Raw genomic sequence first — 18,760 nt, forward strand, 5'->3', positions numbered from 1 at the left:
CATTCAATAAATGTGAGATGTAAACGAACACGTTGAAAAGTGTCAATGTTTGTTTGTTTGTTCGTATTTTAACATCGCACTCAGCAATAACCCGGCTACAAGACGGCGGTCTGTAAATTATCGAGTCTGGACCAGACAATCCAGTGATTCAGATCATGAGCAACGATCTACGCATACGATGACATGCATCAACCAAGTCAGCGAGCCTGACCACCCGATCTCGTTACTCGCCTCTTACCACAAACATAGTCGCCTTTTAGGACAAGCACGGGTTGCTGAAGACCTGTTCCACCCCGGATCTTCAATGTCTGGAAAGTTTAAAAAATAAGCAGGCCACTAAATGAATTTAAATTAATTTGTCGTCGGCGGTTTAGAAACATAACTTGAAATGGTAATTTAATTTAATTAGGAATTTCGTTAGCAACTAAGTCAATGAGTCTACGCATGTTGAAAATCAGCTTACCAGTAGTTCGCTATGTTATATGTATACCCGTACAACCAGCACACGTGTTGTAACTATAGCCTGTTTCAAATGCCATTGGATGTCATCGTACATGAACCTTACAAAATTAAAATATATGGAAAGCACAGATTCACGTAACTTCGCTCATCAAGTTATGCGATTACAGCGACAGTAACAACATGAGGTATACGGGAATACCCAGTGCATGTTAAGTGACGACCAACTCGTTCCAATGTTGAACAAATAGTGAACTTTGAGCATCTTTGGTTAATATACCATATTCGGATGTGAAAAAATAAATAAATAGAAGAAATGTTTCTTATATCCATTGACATTAATGAGACATAAATACATTTCAACTTACGCCAAGTTCAGTACCAGTATAAAAAAACCCGTCAGGGATCATTAATATATTTTGGGATATTTTTATGCAAATTTGTGTTCTGTCTTCATTACATAAATATGTCCCAAAATATACAGGACCCTAACCTTTTGGGTCAGTATTAATAACATATTCTACTTTACAAAGTACGCTCGCGAATTCCCTCCTACGCCTCAAATTATCGTATTAGGATTTGCCACAACTATGTAAAGGCCCATTAAATGCTATTACCAGTCATCTCCCGTCTGTGACGGGCATGGAACATTTTACAAGCAGCATATATAATCACTGGCGCTTGTTAAGTGTACTCAATAGCACATGCATCATAAATAAACGCGACAACAGAATTTCCATTTTTATGAGAAATATGTGCTAAAAGCAGAGTTCGTCGTTCGATTCCGACTACGTGTTTGTGAATAACTATGAAATAGTGATGATACCAGATGTTCGCGAAAATGTGAGCGTATCCTGCCCCACCAGAGACACCCCTTACAAATCTCATCAGGATTAAGTAGAGAGACATGTTTATGGCTGTCATGGATCTTTTTACAAGGGAAATATATAGCCATGGGCCCTTATTAGGTGTAGGCAATAGCACCTACATCGCACGTAACATTAGGATAATATGCAGAGATTTCGCCTTTTTTGGTCTTGTTTTTTTTATGTGAACATTTGACTTGTCTTTGCATGTGTTTGTGACGAGTGCCACCGGTGAGCAGGATACGCGCCGCTTTTTGCGAACACCTGGTATCATTACTATTTGAGAGTGATTCATAAACACATGCTCATGACATAGTCGGAAGAGTACAATCGACTCTGCTTTATGCAGAGATTTTTTATTAGATATGGAAAGGGTTTTGTCGCTTTATTTAGGTAGTCATGTGGAAATGAACCATAAAACTAATAAAATGCACTTAAATCTAATTCCTTCAATGAACTCTTCCAACAACAATGTCAGTGTTAGGTTAAATGTACAGACAGTTAGGTGTTACACACTCCTCATTAAGCGACTCTATATTCATTATAAGTGAGTGAGTGAGTATGGTTTTACGTCGCTAAAAGCAATATTCCAGCAATATCACGACAGGGGACACCAGAAATGGGCTCCACACATTGTACCCATGTCGGGAATCGAACCCGGGTCTTCGGCGTGACTAGCGAACGCTTTAACCACTGGGCTACCCGACCGCCCCATATTCATTATAAATTAACATTAAAACATTACATTCCTCAACCTTAGAACACAAATCATATCGTATGATTTGTTTGTCTGTTTGTTTGTTGTTTAACACTGCCCACAGCAATACACCAGCTATATGACGGCAGTCTGTAAATAATCGAAGCTGGACCAGTCAATCCAGTGATTGACATCATGAGTATCGATCCACGCAATTGGGATCGATGACATGCATCAACCATGTCAGCGAGCCTGGCCATCCAGTCCCATTAGTCGCCTCTTACGACAAGCATAGTCGCCTTTTACGACAAGCATGGGTTGATGAAGACCTATTCTACCCCGGATCTTCACGGGTCGTATCGTATGACATGCATATTTATATGAATTCGTTTGTCCTTGAGGCCATATATATACTTTTTTAACCGTAGTTCGTGTTAAACGGAGTACGCAGTCAGATCAAATACAGTGCCTAAACCAGACCAAGAACTTAATCGTATTATACTGTTAAATAAAACACCAAGACCAGAGAATAACCTGTCTCGATTATCTGCCCAAACAGATTCCATTGAGCGTAAAAGCAAAATAGCGGTGAAAGTTATATGAATTGATCACTGTAATTCAGTGATGACACCAGGTGTATATATCGAATCAAAGGAGTTCTAGTCATTATACTACGCTAAAGTGTCTTCAGTATTCAGTGCCGTCTATTTCCAGTAGTGGTCATTGTGGCAATTCGTACCATAGGGAAAAGTGAATGGTCATTGTTAAATTGCGATCAAATCTATCGGTATTATGACGAGCATAGCCATTCATAATTGGCAGTATATATCATTCAATGGTAGGCGTAACATTGTGCAGCGAGGTGTAAAAAGTGAATGCGTCTTTCAATAACAATGTCTAACTGAATGTCACAGAAACATGTGCGCATTGACGGAGGGTCTTGGAGACTGTGTACGTGTTGGCCTTACAGTGCAAAACGCCGACGACAGCGTTGCAAAATTCAATGACAATATAATCAAATGAAATTAAAAAAAAGATATAAATAGTTCCCTAACATGTATTTGGCGACACATTTATCTGTGCCTAAGTGAGTGAGTGTGGTTTTATGTCGCTATTAGCCATTTTCCAGCCATGCATCCATTTAATGCCGATCGCCAGGCAGGCTAAACGCTTTTTTGTATGACACGGGCGGGTATCTAATCTGTCATACAGACCCTGAAACATAAATTCATTACAGCCAATGCAAGTCTAAAATGTTTGGCAAGTCTAGGTTACTGCAGTATGAAAATGAATAAAGTCTCTTTTTGTTAAGATAAGTAACTACATTATATTAACTATAATTTAACAACTGTTATTTTATGTAAAATATGTTAATTTCAGAGACTAGATGTTAGTCTAGCGGGGATCGAACGTCCGACATTCATTTCTACAGGCAGACGCTATATCCACTAGGCCATGGAGTCGGTCATATACATGTAGTTGTAGATGGTACAGAATCATTTGAAAATGGGGTTTCCGTACTAACGAGGTGTCACTGTATTTATTGGTGTGCGTGTATGAAAGTGTGATCTGTCGCGATGAAATAGATTTAATTCACTGTTACTTTAGTACCGTATTCAGGACCCTCGTTAAAAGAACTTGTTTTTGCAGCATTGGGAATATGTCAAACATTGAGAATGTTAAATCCGATAAAATACATATGTCTCCTGTCTTTCGTAGGATGATACAATCTGACCCCCAGACCGCATTCCACCCCACACACCCCCTTCAAGCCCTTGAATACATTACCAGTTCTTTAATGTCAGAAAATGACTTCTTCTTTTGACTGACCTACAATTATGAATGTGTTAGAATATGAGGTCACTTTGTGTTTTGTATCCTACTAAACGACCGGGCAAAAGAAGGTATATACTTCAAAATTGGATTTGACCAAACCGTTACAAACGTTATTAAAACGTTACTATGCTACACTGCAAACTTAAGGTCCAAAAAACAACTATGATACCCTTAACAGATACGTCACCATCGAATAACCATTCCTTGTTTACGTTTCATTTTAACAACCATCCAACATAGGTGTGTACTTTCTTTTGCCCAAGAGTTTATATCATATGGTGTGTCGTCTTTTTTGTCATTGAATTGAGTGTCCATGTACTATGATGTGACATGACGCGACATGATGTGATATACCGTGATATGACGTGATAAGCCGTGGTATGACGTGATATGACGTGATATGATATGATGTGATATGACGTGATATGATGTGACATGACGTGATATGATGTGATATGACGTGATATGATGTGATATGACGTGATGTGACGTGATATGATGTGATATGACGTGATATGATGTGATATGGCGTGGTGTGACGTGATATGATGTGATATGACGTGATATGATGTGCTATGATGTGACATGACGTGATATGACGTGACATGACGTGATATAACGTGATGTACATGCACAGGGAATGTTTTGCTTGTGTTGTGAATCATATCCTTCGCCTCCTTCACGATCTCATTCTTTTTTCATTTTAGTATTATTCCTCACCAGCATGATTTTATTTCATTTCAGATATATTTATAGTATTTTTAAAACGTTATTCATGAATCAATATTGATTTTCAGAAATATTTATAGTATTGTTAAAACGTTGTTCATGAATCAATATTGATTTTCAGAAATATTTATAGTATTGTGAAAACGCTACTCGTGAATCAAAATTGATTTTCAGAAATATTTATAGTATTGTTAAAACGTTATTCATGAATCAATATTGATTTTCAGACATATTTATAGTATTGTTAAAACGTTATTCATGAATCAATATTGATTTTCAGACATATTTATAGTATTGTTAAAACGTTGTTCATGAATCAATATTGATTTTCAGATATATTTATAGTATTGTTAAGACGTTATTCTTGAATCAATATTGATTTTCAGACATATTTATAGTATTGTTAAAACATTATTCATGAATCAGTATTGCTTTTCAGATATTTTTATAGTATTGTTTAAACGTTATTCATGAATCAATATTGATTTTCAGAAATATTCATATTATTGTTAAAACGTTATTTATGATTCGATGTTGATTTTCAGAATTATTTGATATTATTGTTACAAAATATATATGTATTTGATCAGTTTCGATTTTTGTATATCGTGACATATATTTGGTAAGTGCAGCGTCGTCCGTTATAACCATGATATATTCTATCAGTTTAGTATCGTTCACATGTTGCATTATGTTTTTGATGAATTGAGTGTTGTTCGTGTATATCAGGATGAATTTCACCAGTTTGTTGTCTTTCATATTTTCATTAGTTTAGTGTCACGTATGAATATCGAAATGCATTTGCTCAGTTTAGTGTTGTCTCTTTATATCATGCTATATTGGATCAGTTTAGTGTTGTCTCTTTATATCATGCTATATTGGATCAGTTTAGTGTTGTCTCTTTATATCATGCTATATTGGATCAGTTTAGTGTTGTCTCTTTATATCATGCTATATTGGATCAGTTTAGTGTTGTCTCTTTATATCATGCTATATTGGATCAGTTTAGTGTTGTCTCTTTATATCATGCTATATTGGATCAGTTTTGTCTCGTTAATGTATATCATGATTTATTTGGTCAGTTGTGGTCGGCCATGTATATTATGATATATTTGATCAGTTTTGTATCGTTATTTGAACACGTATATATGATGCTATTTTGTATCAGTTTTAGTGTCGTATCATGCTGTTATGTATCCACTTTCAGAACATTTGCTACTTAATGCGATTAGATTATATTGTTGGCGTTATTTTAAAAAAAAAAAAAAAAAAATTGTTCTGGAATTACTTTCTGCCATTCTCCATGTATCATGACTGTTTTGTTTTCAGATGCACTAATTTATTAATGTATGCCATAGTTATATAAAACTATATATTATATATACATTTGTGTATATGTTCGCATATGATTTTATTCCTAAGCAAAGTTAGATTCAAGTTTTGATTAGTATGAAATCGTGCAACTGTCCATTTGTGGGACAACTTATATATTTTAGATTAACGATAACTCTGTTCTTTTCAGCATATAAATATCTGTCAGTAATTTCAATGTATCAACTGACGTATTATTGTTTTATACATTGCATTATCAGTGTTTGATGACGTTAAACTAATGAGACATATACTCCCGGGCAAAAGAAACTATAGACCTATATTTCATGTCAAGGTAGACACAATTTTATGAATAACAACTTCTTTAATACTGTAAAATGCGACGTTTCGGTATAGATCCTTATACCGTTGTCAAGCAGGACTGAATGAGGGACTTAGTACAGTAGGTGGAGGATTAACTGTAGAGGATTGACAGTAACAAAAATTGCCTACATGAGTGGGATAACATAGATAGGGATGATACTGGATGATACTGTCACAACACGATGGACAGAGAACACATAGGTGGAAGCCAATGGGACATGAAGCCAAATAACCAGGGTCTTGAGGGAGTTGGAGCTGGTGAAGTGGGTGTCGATGTAGGCTTGCTGTTTAAGAAAGTGCTGATGATGTGGGAGGCGTTTCCTAAGAACGGGAGGGCGCTGATTCGGGTTTAAGGGTCGCAGGTCTTTGGCTAAAAAGGAAACAAACCAGAAAGGTTATTCGACGCTGATGTATTTGGTATTATAGTCGTGTTTTGGACCTTAAGGTTGTTGTGTTTTCAGCCTAGAAACTGATAAGAATTGATAACGTTTGTAATGTTTTATCAAATCAAAATTTCAAGTATATTCTTTTTTTTGCTCGATAGTTTATATGTGTTTATAGCCTAGTGATTAATAACACCGAAAACACTTTGTCTGACAATGTGACAATATGGGAAACATGCTTCAAGCAAAGTAGATCCTTACTACCTCACTCACTTTGGAAAATAACTACACACTGAACTAACTTCGTTCTGTGTTCATGACTGACGTGACCGTGCTGTACGTACGTGTGCTGCCAACTATAGTATTTCATGAATGGCCTTTAGAGCCTACTTATTGTATTCCCACAACAATGCCTTGCATGTGTTGATGTCCTTACTGGGAAGATTCCTTTCTTCAAACGTCCAGTGTCCTCGTCATGTTATATATAATGTGTCTGTGCGCGCACAGTGACACACCCACACATGCATTCACATATGCAGGCAGACACGAATGCATATATATGCACGCATAAACAAAATGAAACCAAACGAGTTTTAAATGAGGTTCTTACAATAATTTGCTTGAATGAAATTAAAAGTTCAATCTGGTTTACATCAGCGTGCTACAGGAACGCTCTTGTGTCCATTGCCCATGGGTCCTGGAGTCGAATCCTCACAGAGGTTGCATTCAGTGCATAACTTCATCATTATAATGAGATTCAATGTTTGGGAAATAAAATAAACGTAATCTAACAGTGAGTGAGTGAGTTTGGTTTTACGCCGCGTTAAGCAATATTCCAGCAATATCACGGCGGGGGACACCACAAATGGGCTTCACACATTGTACCCATGTCGGGAATCGAACCCAGGTCTTCGGTGTGACGAGCGAACGCTTTAACCACTAGGCTACCCGACCGACCTTCGTAATTTAACAATGTATGATACAGGCAGTATTTGTATGAACGGTTATAGAAATTATGAATGGGAACTTTGACAGACATGATGCAATGTGACTAAAAGAACCTAACTCGACAAAGAGTAAGTTAATTTTGCTGTAGTATTCGGACAGGAAATGATTCAACGCAGAATTCGTAAACTAAAGTTGCATTCGACAAATTGTAATAATGTTTGTATTTTTCATATTTTGTCATGACGAATAGTTAAATCGCTGGTAGAATGCATGGCCATTGTTAAAAGGAGCCTGTATGAACTGCTAAATGGAGTGTACCTTTCAAATAATTCCCTATTAATGTAATACCATTTTATGTTTTGCAGAAAAAGTCAACTTGTAGAGTATGAAGTGTGGAATGTTTAGAAAAATAAATAAGGTATGAACCATGCGAGAAACTGACAAGTATAGTGCTGATACGTGTTTGTACGCTGACTGTGACTATATGATAGTGATTCAAAAACACCTGCTTATGATATCGTTTGAATTGTACAATGGACTTGTATCATTATTGTGTAAAAAGGTCGCCATGCAAATGTAATTATCTAAAATTACCACTTTTGCAAGGTTAATCAGGGTTCTTGAATTTACCATGTTGAATTTGTTGGAGTTTCACAAATTGTTCAAACCAAGGCCAAACATGACATGATTGAGTTTATCATCTGAACATTTACAAATATATTATAGAGATAATATTTCAAAGACGATAAGTAAAAAAACAAACCTCTGTAAGTAGAGCTCTGGTAAAAAAAATGACCATCTATCGCTAAAGCACAGATGTTTACTGTTAGCTTGTGGTGATATTTTAAAAACTAGATCACACATTATTGATTTAATTCAATTGTGTATCAAGAGGACTTTTGTAATTGTTGTTGTTATAACTACAAATTACAGTATAAATTAATCGTTTATGGAATGATGCGTAATAGCAATAGCTATACAATTATTACCTAAAAACAATCCTACTTTGAACAACAGATGACCCACTTAAAACGGGGCATATAGCTCAGCCGTGTTATACTAATGCCATACTTTAAATGATTACTTGTCGCATGCTATTCTATATCTACATGGTGAATTTTTGAATAAATATAGGGGTATTTATTTATATAAGAGCATGGAGCTACACACTGACATTTGTGATCGTGTCGTTTTGATAGTATTCAATATTTATATTTCTCATCCGCCATGTCCCTGTAAGGACGGACTCAATTATAGGGAAGAAAATAAAAAACTAGATTTATTTTTTGTCCATTCAGTGTAAAACGACCTCCGCACCAGATTTGCTTTGCTTACTTCCGGATAAAACCAAAATGGCGGATAAATGTTGTCAGGCATCTTACCAGCAAACCTTGTCTGTAGGCGTGTCACCGATATATTATTTTGACATATTACGAATATAAAGAAGTATGTGCATAATATAATTCAGTTTTGGATATTAGGTCACATTCTCTACAGCTGACACAAGGACCGCCATCGTTATGACGATACGAGTATTTAGAGTTGTCATGCGCCTGATAGCATCTGTACATCTAGGTGGAGCGAGTCGAGCTTCTCAGATATATACAATATGTAATAATATTATAACAAGCACGAGCTAACTTTTTTAAGTTCTGACGTTCAATACAGTATAAATATAGACTTTGAATACTGAATGTGGAAACGTGTTTTTTCAGGATGGAAGATGCATATTTTTAAGTGAAAGTGACGATTTCTTAAAATTATCATGTGACATTTCTTACAAAAATAGTTCGTGGTGTCACGTTATCTGCGGTAGGAAATGTGGGTAGCTAGTAAATGAAACCTGAAGCCATTGCTCTTGGAAAAGCCATTGAATCAAGTGTAAATGGAAACATTTAGTTGCAGGGACGAATCATCAAACATCGGAATGAAGGCATGTTGAGTGAAGATCCTAGTTTCAATAGGAGGTGTTCTCGGAACATAGAAATTCAGTCGATATAGACCTTGGTCTTCAAACGTTCGACATAACGTTCCTTATGTAAATATACCTCCATTTCTTAAGGTACTGGCTCATAAACTTTTTAGGTACACCAAATGAATTAATTATAATTCCATGGAAGTATGTTTTGTTTAACATTTGTGTCACAGTTACAATTTTGGATGAATATAATACAACCAGTCTGATAGGTCGAAACTTTGCATTAAACGAATTCGAATTACCCGGAAATTTACATAATTATTAATTTCCACTGTAACGAAGTGAATAAACGGTTCTGGTGATAGTTATTACATCCGGAATGCTTGGGTGCATTTCAGAGACTGACTCAGTGACGTGTCTATTTCCCTGACGTAAATACTCCCCTTCCGTTATTCTTGTCGTCTGTCGCCGTACCCTTGACCTTACGATGTTATGTTGTAAATGGGGAGTTTTGAACAATGGCAGAATTCAATATGTTGTTAATGGGGAGATATTTCAATGGCAGAATTCACTATTTTATGCAATGGCAGAATTCACTATGTTGTAAATGGCGAGTTTTCTACAATGGCGGATTCACTAAGTTGTACAATGTCAGAATTGGCTATGCTGCTAATGGGGAGATTAATACAATGTCAGTAATCACTATGCTGTAGATGCTGTATGCTGGCGATTTGTGCAATGGCAGAATTCACTGTTGTTGTGAGGGGTTTTGTACATTGTACAATGTCAGAATTCATTATGTTGTCATGAGGAATATGTACAATGGTATAATGCTTTATGTTGTAAATAAGGAGTATTATACAATGTCAGAATTCATTATGTTGTTAGAAGAGTCAAGCCAAGTCTTATATTCGTATGAAGGCCATTGGCCCATATACAGAGAAAATGTACATATACATGTTACAATGATGCACGAATTCAGTCGTAACTTACATCATAGCAATCGAGTATTTGCAAAACTTTGTCTCATTTCACAATTTTGACATAGATATTTACATAAGTGTCTCAGTAACCTTGTATCGTTCGAAGACAGAAGCGTTCTAATTGTATGCACATTTGGATTACAAAAATACATTTCAGGCAAATCGAGGTGTCTTATGTTCGTATGGAATTACATATTAAGGTAAAATGACATTCATTTTCTATCCTAGATAGAATATCTAAAGAGGGTATAAACGTAAATCCCCAACAATCTCCCTTCATTAACGTTCAATCTTAACAACTCCGATCTCAATCTTATCAACATATTACGTTGTTTCCTATCTGTTGAAAGGGTGAGGTACTTCTCAGGTTCGGTTAAATTTGTAAACTCTTTATATATGTTATATCTTAAATATGTTCTATATTAATATTCCAAGATTTGTGGTGCATATCAATTGCAACTTTTATACAGACTAAGAAAAGCAGATTTATCCCCAACACAATGAGCAAGCAATAGAAATCCAAATCCATGTGAAGACAATAAAGTGCGGACAGTAGGTGCATGGGTTTTGTATCCACAGTAATGATAGTAAATACACACCTCATAGGTTTTCTTAAGAATTCTATCATTGTGCATTTTCTTAACTTTAGGCCAGTATTTTATATATCAATAGAGTGCATTTATGCCACATTCACCATATACAATCACATAAGGTGTCTGGGGACCAACCTTGAGACATTTCTTTCAAGCAATTAAAAGGACAGTTTTGAAATGCTGAACAATGGTAGGATTAATTACAGGTGTACGATTACTTCTGTTGAGGAAATGTTTGAATAGTTTAATCTTCCCTGTGACTAGTTTTGTACAGTGATCGTGTGTCACACAGTGAACTTGAGATGTAAAGGAAGTGAATAATTAATACAATCTGGTAAATGTTTGTGTCTCAATCGAAACCTACGATACTCCACATAGAACACTTTCCATATTTCGAGTTAAAGGCATGCATCGTTTTCGTTCACATATATAATTTATGAATTACGGTAAAAAAGAAACGTTCAGGCATATGTTGTTGCATTGACACAGTAAAATTACTTTCAATTATACTAATAAAGTTTTCCCAGCAGAGAATGTTTAACATAGAGACGAATATTTTGAAGTTGTTTCTCATTTCCTTTAGACAGTATACAACAACCGTCGGGATGGATTGTCTTTACATCTCCTGGGATCATACATTTTTCTTCATTCACAATTATTTTTACGTATTATGTTAAATAATGCCACTCAAAGATATTATAAGCATAAAATGAAATTCTCTTTTAAATTCTTTATAGTATAAAGTATACAGATGTTAGTCGCTCGAAGAAATTTACTTCTAAATTTTAAACTCATCGTATCCAAATCGGACTTGAGCTAGGAACAAAGGGAGTTCTCCACTTCCATATACTGCGCAGAGGTAACACTCACATTGGCGTTAAACCCAACTCACTCACTCACTCACGTAGTAGGTATTAATACAAGGGTCTATTGGTGATGTGAATGGATCGTTGTCATGGTATACATATTGAACAGCAAAGAATTTTTTCAGTGATCAATTCATTTAAATGTCATCATTATTTTGCCTTTAACGTCCAATGGAGTCTGTTTAGATGGATAATTGAGACTGGTTATTCTCAAGCGTAGACTTTTTTATGTTTATATTGAAACATTCTGATCGTATGTTCAAACTAACCACTTTATTGAGACTGGATATTATCATTGCTTATACGGTACATGTATCATACTGTTTGCGAGAGCTTCAAAAGTGCGAATTCGTCTTCACGTTTCGGGATTGGTGTCATCACTGATTTTTAGTGATCCATTAATTTCCATCACTATTTTGGTATTTACGCCAAATGAATTATTTTTCGGCAGAAAATAGAGACGGTTTATTCTCTGACATTGACGTTTTATATTTCTTTGTTTTCAACTGAGGGCGTATGGTCGAAGTCCCCCCAATACAATAGGGAGAGGAGACAGGTCATACGTGTCCTGACAACGCGAGGGGGGATAATCAATCCTGAGTCTATTGTTGTAAACGTTACACCCTACACATATGGTGTGTGACTGCCTCATATCAACTTCCACGTAATGAAGATGCTCAATAGTGCACATAGAGCAGGTTGTACAGGGCTTTCATGTTTGAAAATCGCAAGTAAATAAATCAGCGGGAGATTCAACTAAATGAACGAGTGAGTGAGTTGGGTTTAACGATGCTTTGAACATTATTGCAGTTGTTTGTTTTGTATTGCGTTTAACGCAGCACTCAGCAATATTTCAGCTATATGACGGCGGTCTGTAAATAATCGAGTCTGGACCAGACAATCCAGTGATTGACATTATGAGCATCGATCCATGCAATTGGGAAAAAATATTAATCATCAACCAAGTCAGCGAGTCTGACCTACCGATCCCGTTAGCCGCTTCTTACGACAAGCATAGTCGCCTTATACGGCAAGCATGGGTTGCTGAAGACCTATTCTACCCCGGATCTTCACGGGTCTATTTCAGTTGTATCACAGCGGACTTTAATCACTGTATGATAGAAGATCATACTTGTATTAATATAGCGAAAGTATATATGTAAATAATGCGTGAAAGAGCGACAGAGTGTATATGAAAGTATATAAGTAATGAAGAAAGAGCGATATATATAAGACTCTTGAAAGTCACATTCGTGAAACCGGTTGAGTAAATTGTACAGCTCATCTTCGGACTTTTGTATTTTACCTATCAGACGATGGTTAAATGAATAAATTATCGGGGACTTTCACCAGACCACACAAATGGCTTGATAAGTAATTGATGGAGTTTTTCTTCGTGTGACGTAGCGATCGAGAGAACGAATAGGGCTTTAAACACACACTTACTCAAGAGGCTTGCTAGATGGTGTTTGATCAATACGACCTTGTGTTTTCTGTGCGTGTCCTTGTAGATTTATTCTGTACTTGCACGTAGTTACGTTGTCAAAAAGAACGCCAGGCGTTCATGTGGCATTGATAAGGTCCAAACAGGGTGAATGGACACTATGCTGTATTTTGCGTGGTCTCGTTAAACTGGGTCAAATAATGATTGCAACTTTTGATATTGGCACGTATAGGATTTCATAAAAAAATCATCTGTCATGAGTGAAGATGGTTACAGTGTAGTGTGTTGTCTTATCGTCATGTACATATTTATTACTTATTTGCCATGAATAACTATAGTAAGATGAACGAATCGGTGGGCCTTAACTTATTTTGAGCAGTATAATTTTGAATTCAAGTTTCCGAGATGCATTGCAATTGTTCGCACTGATGTTCTTGTTATATTTGAATACATTTTGCAAGAAAAACATGTTCCATCGATGCTGTTATTATGGACAAGATTATCTTATGGTCAGGTCCCATTGATTGAATTCGAAATCTTCATTGTCGGCTTAATTAACCAGAAGCATATAATAGTAATACCTCTTGTACATTTCTTTATTTTAACAATTTATGTTATATTTTTTTCTTGTGGTTTGTGAAAGCAAGGGTTTGATTACAACCAAAGAATATGAATATATGGTGAACACGTCTTTTCTAAACATACAGCTGTATTTTCTAAACGTATCTCTACATACACAAGATGGATGCTTCACCATTATTTGTTTCTTTACGGTAAACATAACATATGTTTACACATCCTGCTGATACTGTTTCTCTATATGGCCCTACATGGATCATACACCGAGCCACTTAGGTACCATCTTTAACGTATATATAGTGTATAATTTGGCATAGTATTTTGCATGGTATTTACGGCAATTATACATAATATCCTACATTATGTGAGGTGAGGTGAGGTGAGGTGAAATGAGGTGAGGTGAGGTGAGGTGCGATGATGTGATGTGATGTGATAGGAGGTGATGTGAGGTGAGGTGAGGTGAGGTGAGGTGCGATGATGTGATGTGATGTGATGTGATGAGAGGTGATGTGATGTGATGTGATGTGATGTGATGTGAGGTGAGGTGAGGTGAGGTGAGGTGAGGTGAGGTGAGGTGAGGTGAGGCAGTGTTAGAAATCGGCACTAGTCCTGTAGTCCTTGACAAACTGTCCCAGTAGTTAAGGTATCGCAAGGACTGGTAGAATTTTGCCATTTTTAAGGGTTTTGCTATATGTTGTCATTATAAGGACTAGTGGTCTAAAATTGTTAGTTTGTACCGCTGTGAAGTGTGCTGAGGTGAGGTGAGATAATTTGATGTGATGTGATGTGAACTGATTCTCGCGTAGAGTGTAATACATGTCCCCTGTAGGCAATGATAACATCCAGTCTCAATGACAGCTCGAGAATCGAGTCGAAAGTTCAAAGTTCAAAGTTTTAACGCAAAAATAAGAGGAAAATAAATCTCATCGCATGAAATATGATCTGCTTTGTGTACTAACGTGTCAGTGGAGTCTGTTTCTGCAGATAATCGTCATTGGTGTCTTATATTATCATTATTTTTCGTCTTAAACGTCTTCTACGAAAACCGATTTTAAACATTTATGAGGAAATAAATATGTAAATGACTCTATTGTACATTGTCAATGAAACAAGCACATGCACCGCTAGTCTGTCCAGCCCTACCTCGTGACGTCACAGTTGATCCCATGTTTAGGCAACCGCAGCATTAACCCCTTAAGTGCCACGTGGAGATTAGTAAGAAAATATTATCAATTTATCTATATACCTTGTAACATTATGAGGGCATCTATATATAATAATTGATGATAAATAATAAGATATATATTTAAATAATAAGACAATAGGTTGCTGAATATTGTTCGTAATACCAAGTCTATGTCAGATTATAGAATACTTCCTGCAAATGGGCACATCACTTAAAGGGTTATACTGCGTCTTTCGTGCTAATTCACAGAAACGGCCGTGACATCACACGGGCTTCCGTCGTTCTGGAGCCAGTGGAGGCTGTCCATATCTCGGGCGCGCCGGGGTCGACACGTGGCCGACCTGCTTGTACTGTGTCATGTAAACTCGTCGCTGAGTGTACTATTGTTCCAGGATACACGTTTAGCGTTCACGTTTTATTTGATTTTTTATTATATTAAAGTGTTGAAACATATTTTGGAGTATTTTGATACTGCGGATAGTAATAAACAGGACAGCTTCAATGTCATCGCACCTTCAAGCAGAAGAAAAAAAATGAAAACGCTTTGTGAAAACTCTATTTCCCAACCTAACATTCTTCTCGTTTGTGTCAAATGACTGTAAGGTAACGGCGCAATATTTATATATTCTAGAAACGTGTTTTTGTCAGTGATTTTTTTTAACCTGAGAAGGATACTATAATTTGCCTCTTGAGTCAATACCTCACTTCAACAGGACTGGAATCTTGTGTGGAGCGAGTCATGTGTTGAGTCATGCAAACTTACTTCTGTAATAATTCATAATTGATAGACCATTAGTTTATGAAATAATAATAATTGGAAACGGAAAGTATCAAATTCAACTTAGCCCAGGTACCTTGATATAAAAATGCTGTAATCTCAACATTAAAAACTTTATATCTAATCTCTTAAATTACTTAAATAGATAAGATATAACCTATACGATAACATTACAAATATGGATCCTTTGAACCGTCATTATAAATCCAATAAATATTGTGAATATTAAACTCAACTTCTTGTAAGTAATGTTTGAGGACTATGAATAAAAAATGAATATGTTTTTACCATGTTTATTTTTTTACATAAACAGAAGGACAAAAGAAAGTATACCGAGTTTGTAGTCTTATGTAATTGAAAATGGAAAGACCTGTTGCTAGATTTGATTATGTGCAATGAACCATCACCATCACGAGTATTCTGTGGTTGGCCAAATTTGTGTAATAGCAAATTGGTTCAATGAAGACTGGGGTAAAATATAAATTGTCAATGCAAGAGAATAACCAGTTTAGATTATCCACCGAAACATATTCCATGTGGCGTAAAGGGCAAATAGCGGTGAAAAGTTTATGAATGGACCACTGTAAGTCAGTGATGACGCCAGGTGTTCACGAAAAGGATACGATTGTAAGAAATGAATTTGCAACCACATGACCATGCACAAAAGCACATTTATTATTTTCCAAAGGTAAGATTGTCTAAGATATCCATCTGCAGTTGTGTATAAAGCAATCTTTTTTTTTAATTTTCAAAAGTTTGATAAAAAATATCTTTAAGAAAACACATGTAGAAGTATTCTTAGAGTATGAGCGCCGGTACAATTAATGTTTTTATATAGTACCGGTAACAGGGGCATGGGTGTGGCCCAGTCGTTTAAGGCGCCGCTGTGCAGAGTTACGTCCCTTGGGCACGCCAGAAACCTATGATCGTGCGTTCGAATCTCGGTTCGCCTCGATTATGTTTCTATGTTTGTCAGCACCATACCCCTGCTCGTGGGTTTCACCGAAGTGGTAAACGTCTGAGACCTGCATCACTTCGGGCTTTCCTCCCACATTAAGCTGACACGCCGCGATATAACTGTAATACTGTTAAAAGCGGCGTTAAACCCAAATCACTCACTCACTCACTAGTACCGGTAACTAATGCCATATGCACTAATCAACAAAGAATTTGTCGCTTTCATGATTAGTTTTTGACGTTTTGATTAAGTGAACACAAAAGTAAATTAATTGTGAAATAGTTAAAAGAAAACTAGTGTATTATATTTGTAAACTGAATTTAAATGTCGGTGCAAGAGAAAAAACAGTCTGGATTTTCTGCCGAATCAGATTACAATTTGGCTTAGAAGGGTAAAATAGCTTTGAAAATCATACGGATAGATCACTGAAAATCAGTGATGACACCAGGTGTTCGCGAAAAGGGTAAGCATAGCCTGCCCTACCGGTAGCAAGCGCTTTTCATTCAATTTGCATAAAAACGGTATTACTTGCCTGCCTGATGGGCTTCATACATTGTACCCATGTGGGGAGTCGAACCAGGGTCTTCGGCGTGACGAGCAAACCCTTTAACCACTAGGCTACCCCAAAGCCCCTTAACATAAGTAGTAAAACCAAATTAAGTAATTCAGAATATTGTTGCCCATATATAGAAATCCTGGCAAAGGATTAACACAACGATATGACAGATAAATGCTGATGATAAAATAAGTTAGGAGATAAAACAAGATGAGGCAACGTTCCAGCATGGCATTCTCAGCAGAATTGTTTTGGTTAGAGTTGGGAAGATGATACAGGGCCACGTGTATGAAGAAGAACCCGTATGTTGAGAGCCGTAAACACAGGTAATCATGGAGTCACATGCCCACACATGGACGTGGGTTGCAGGCCCTTCATTGAGGAACTAAAGTAGGACCTTACCCTACTGTGGGGTGTTCATTGGCAGTTTGACCGCCTCCGTGGTCTAGTGGTAGAGCGTCCGCCCGGAGAGCGGAAGGTCCGGGGTTCGATCCCCGACCGCGTCATACTAAAAGACGTTAAAAGATGGTACTTGTTGTTACCCTGTCCTGCGCTCGGCATTAAGGGACTAAAACAAGGACTAGTCGGCTCGGAGTCAGTATACTGTGTCTGAGTTGGATATTCATGTTAAACTGCGGCATGGTATCTCAGTGAGCTAGCACTATAAATTGGCATCAGTCCGGACTAGTACAAGCAGCCACACAAACACACACACACGTACATGCACGTCGCTCTATAAGTGCAATAATCTTGGACGCGACGTTTAACCCCATTTCACCTCACCTCATTGGCAGTCAAGCTCAAACAGTAACTAATGTGCGCCCGAGCATAAACGCATCCTCATAATATGCTCATTATCGTTCACTGGACTCTTCTCTTAACAGATTTTTTTTATGAATACGGAAAAAAATGTCGCTTACATCTGTGCTGAACTTTGCCATTATCTCTGTGTAATTAGTTTGTTACTAACTCTTACCTTTATATTCAACATAAAATTTGTTGGAAGGAAAAATCCATTTTACATCACTTAAATGAAACTTGACTAAATATTCTAGCGTCTAGTGCCCCTTTACAAAATACAACAGAATTAACAGCTTTTAGGAGCAAACCAACTGCTAGATAAATTTTAGTAATTAAATGTAAGAAATGAATGGAAATGTGATTACCTGTAATGGAAAAAATACTAGTATGAATGTTTTGGTGTCGGAACTAATGTAGTGCAGCAGTGTCATGAAACTAAACGCCAGAGAATAACCAGTCTCTCTTATCCGAAGAAGCGGATTTTA

Source organism: Haliotis cracherodii, unplaced genomic scaffold, assembly GCF_022045235.1.
Source record: "Haliotis cracherodii isolate W230 unplaced genomic scaffold, xgHalCrac1.p SCAF_10, whole genome shotgun sequence".
NCBI lineage: Eukaryota > Metazoa > Mollusca > Gastropoda > Lepetellida > Haliotidae > Haliotis > Haliotis cracherodii.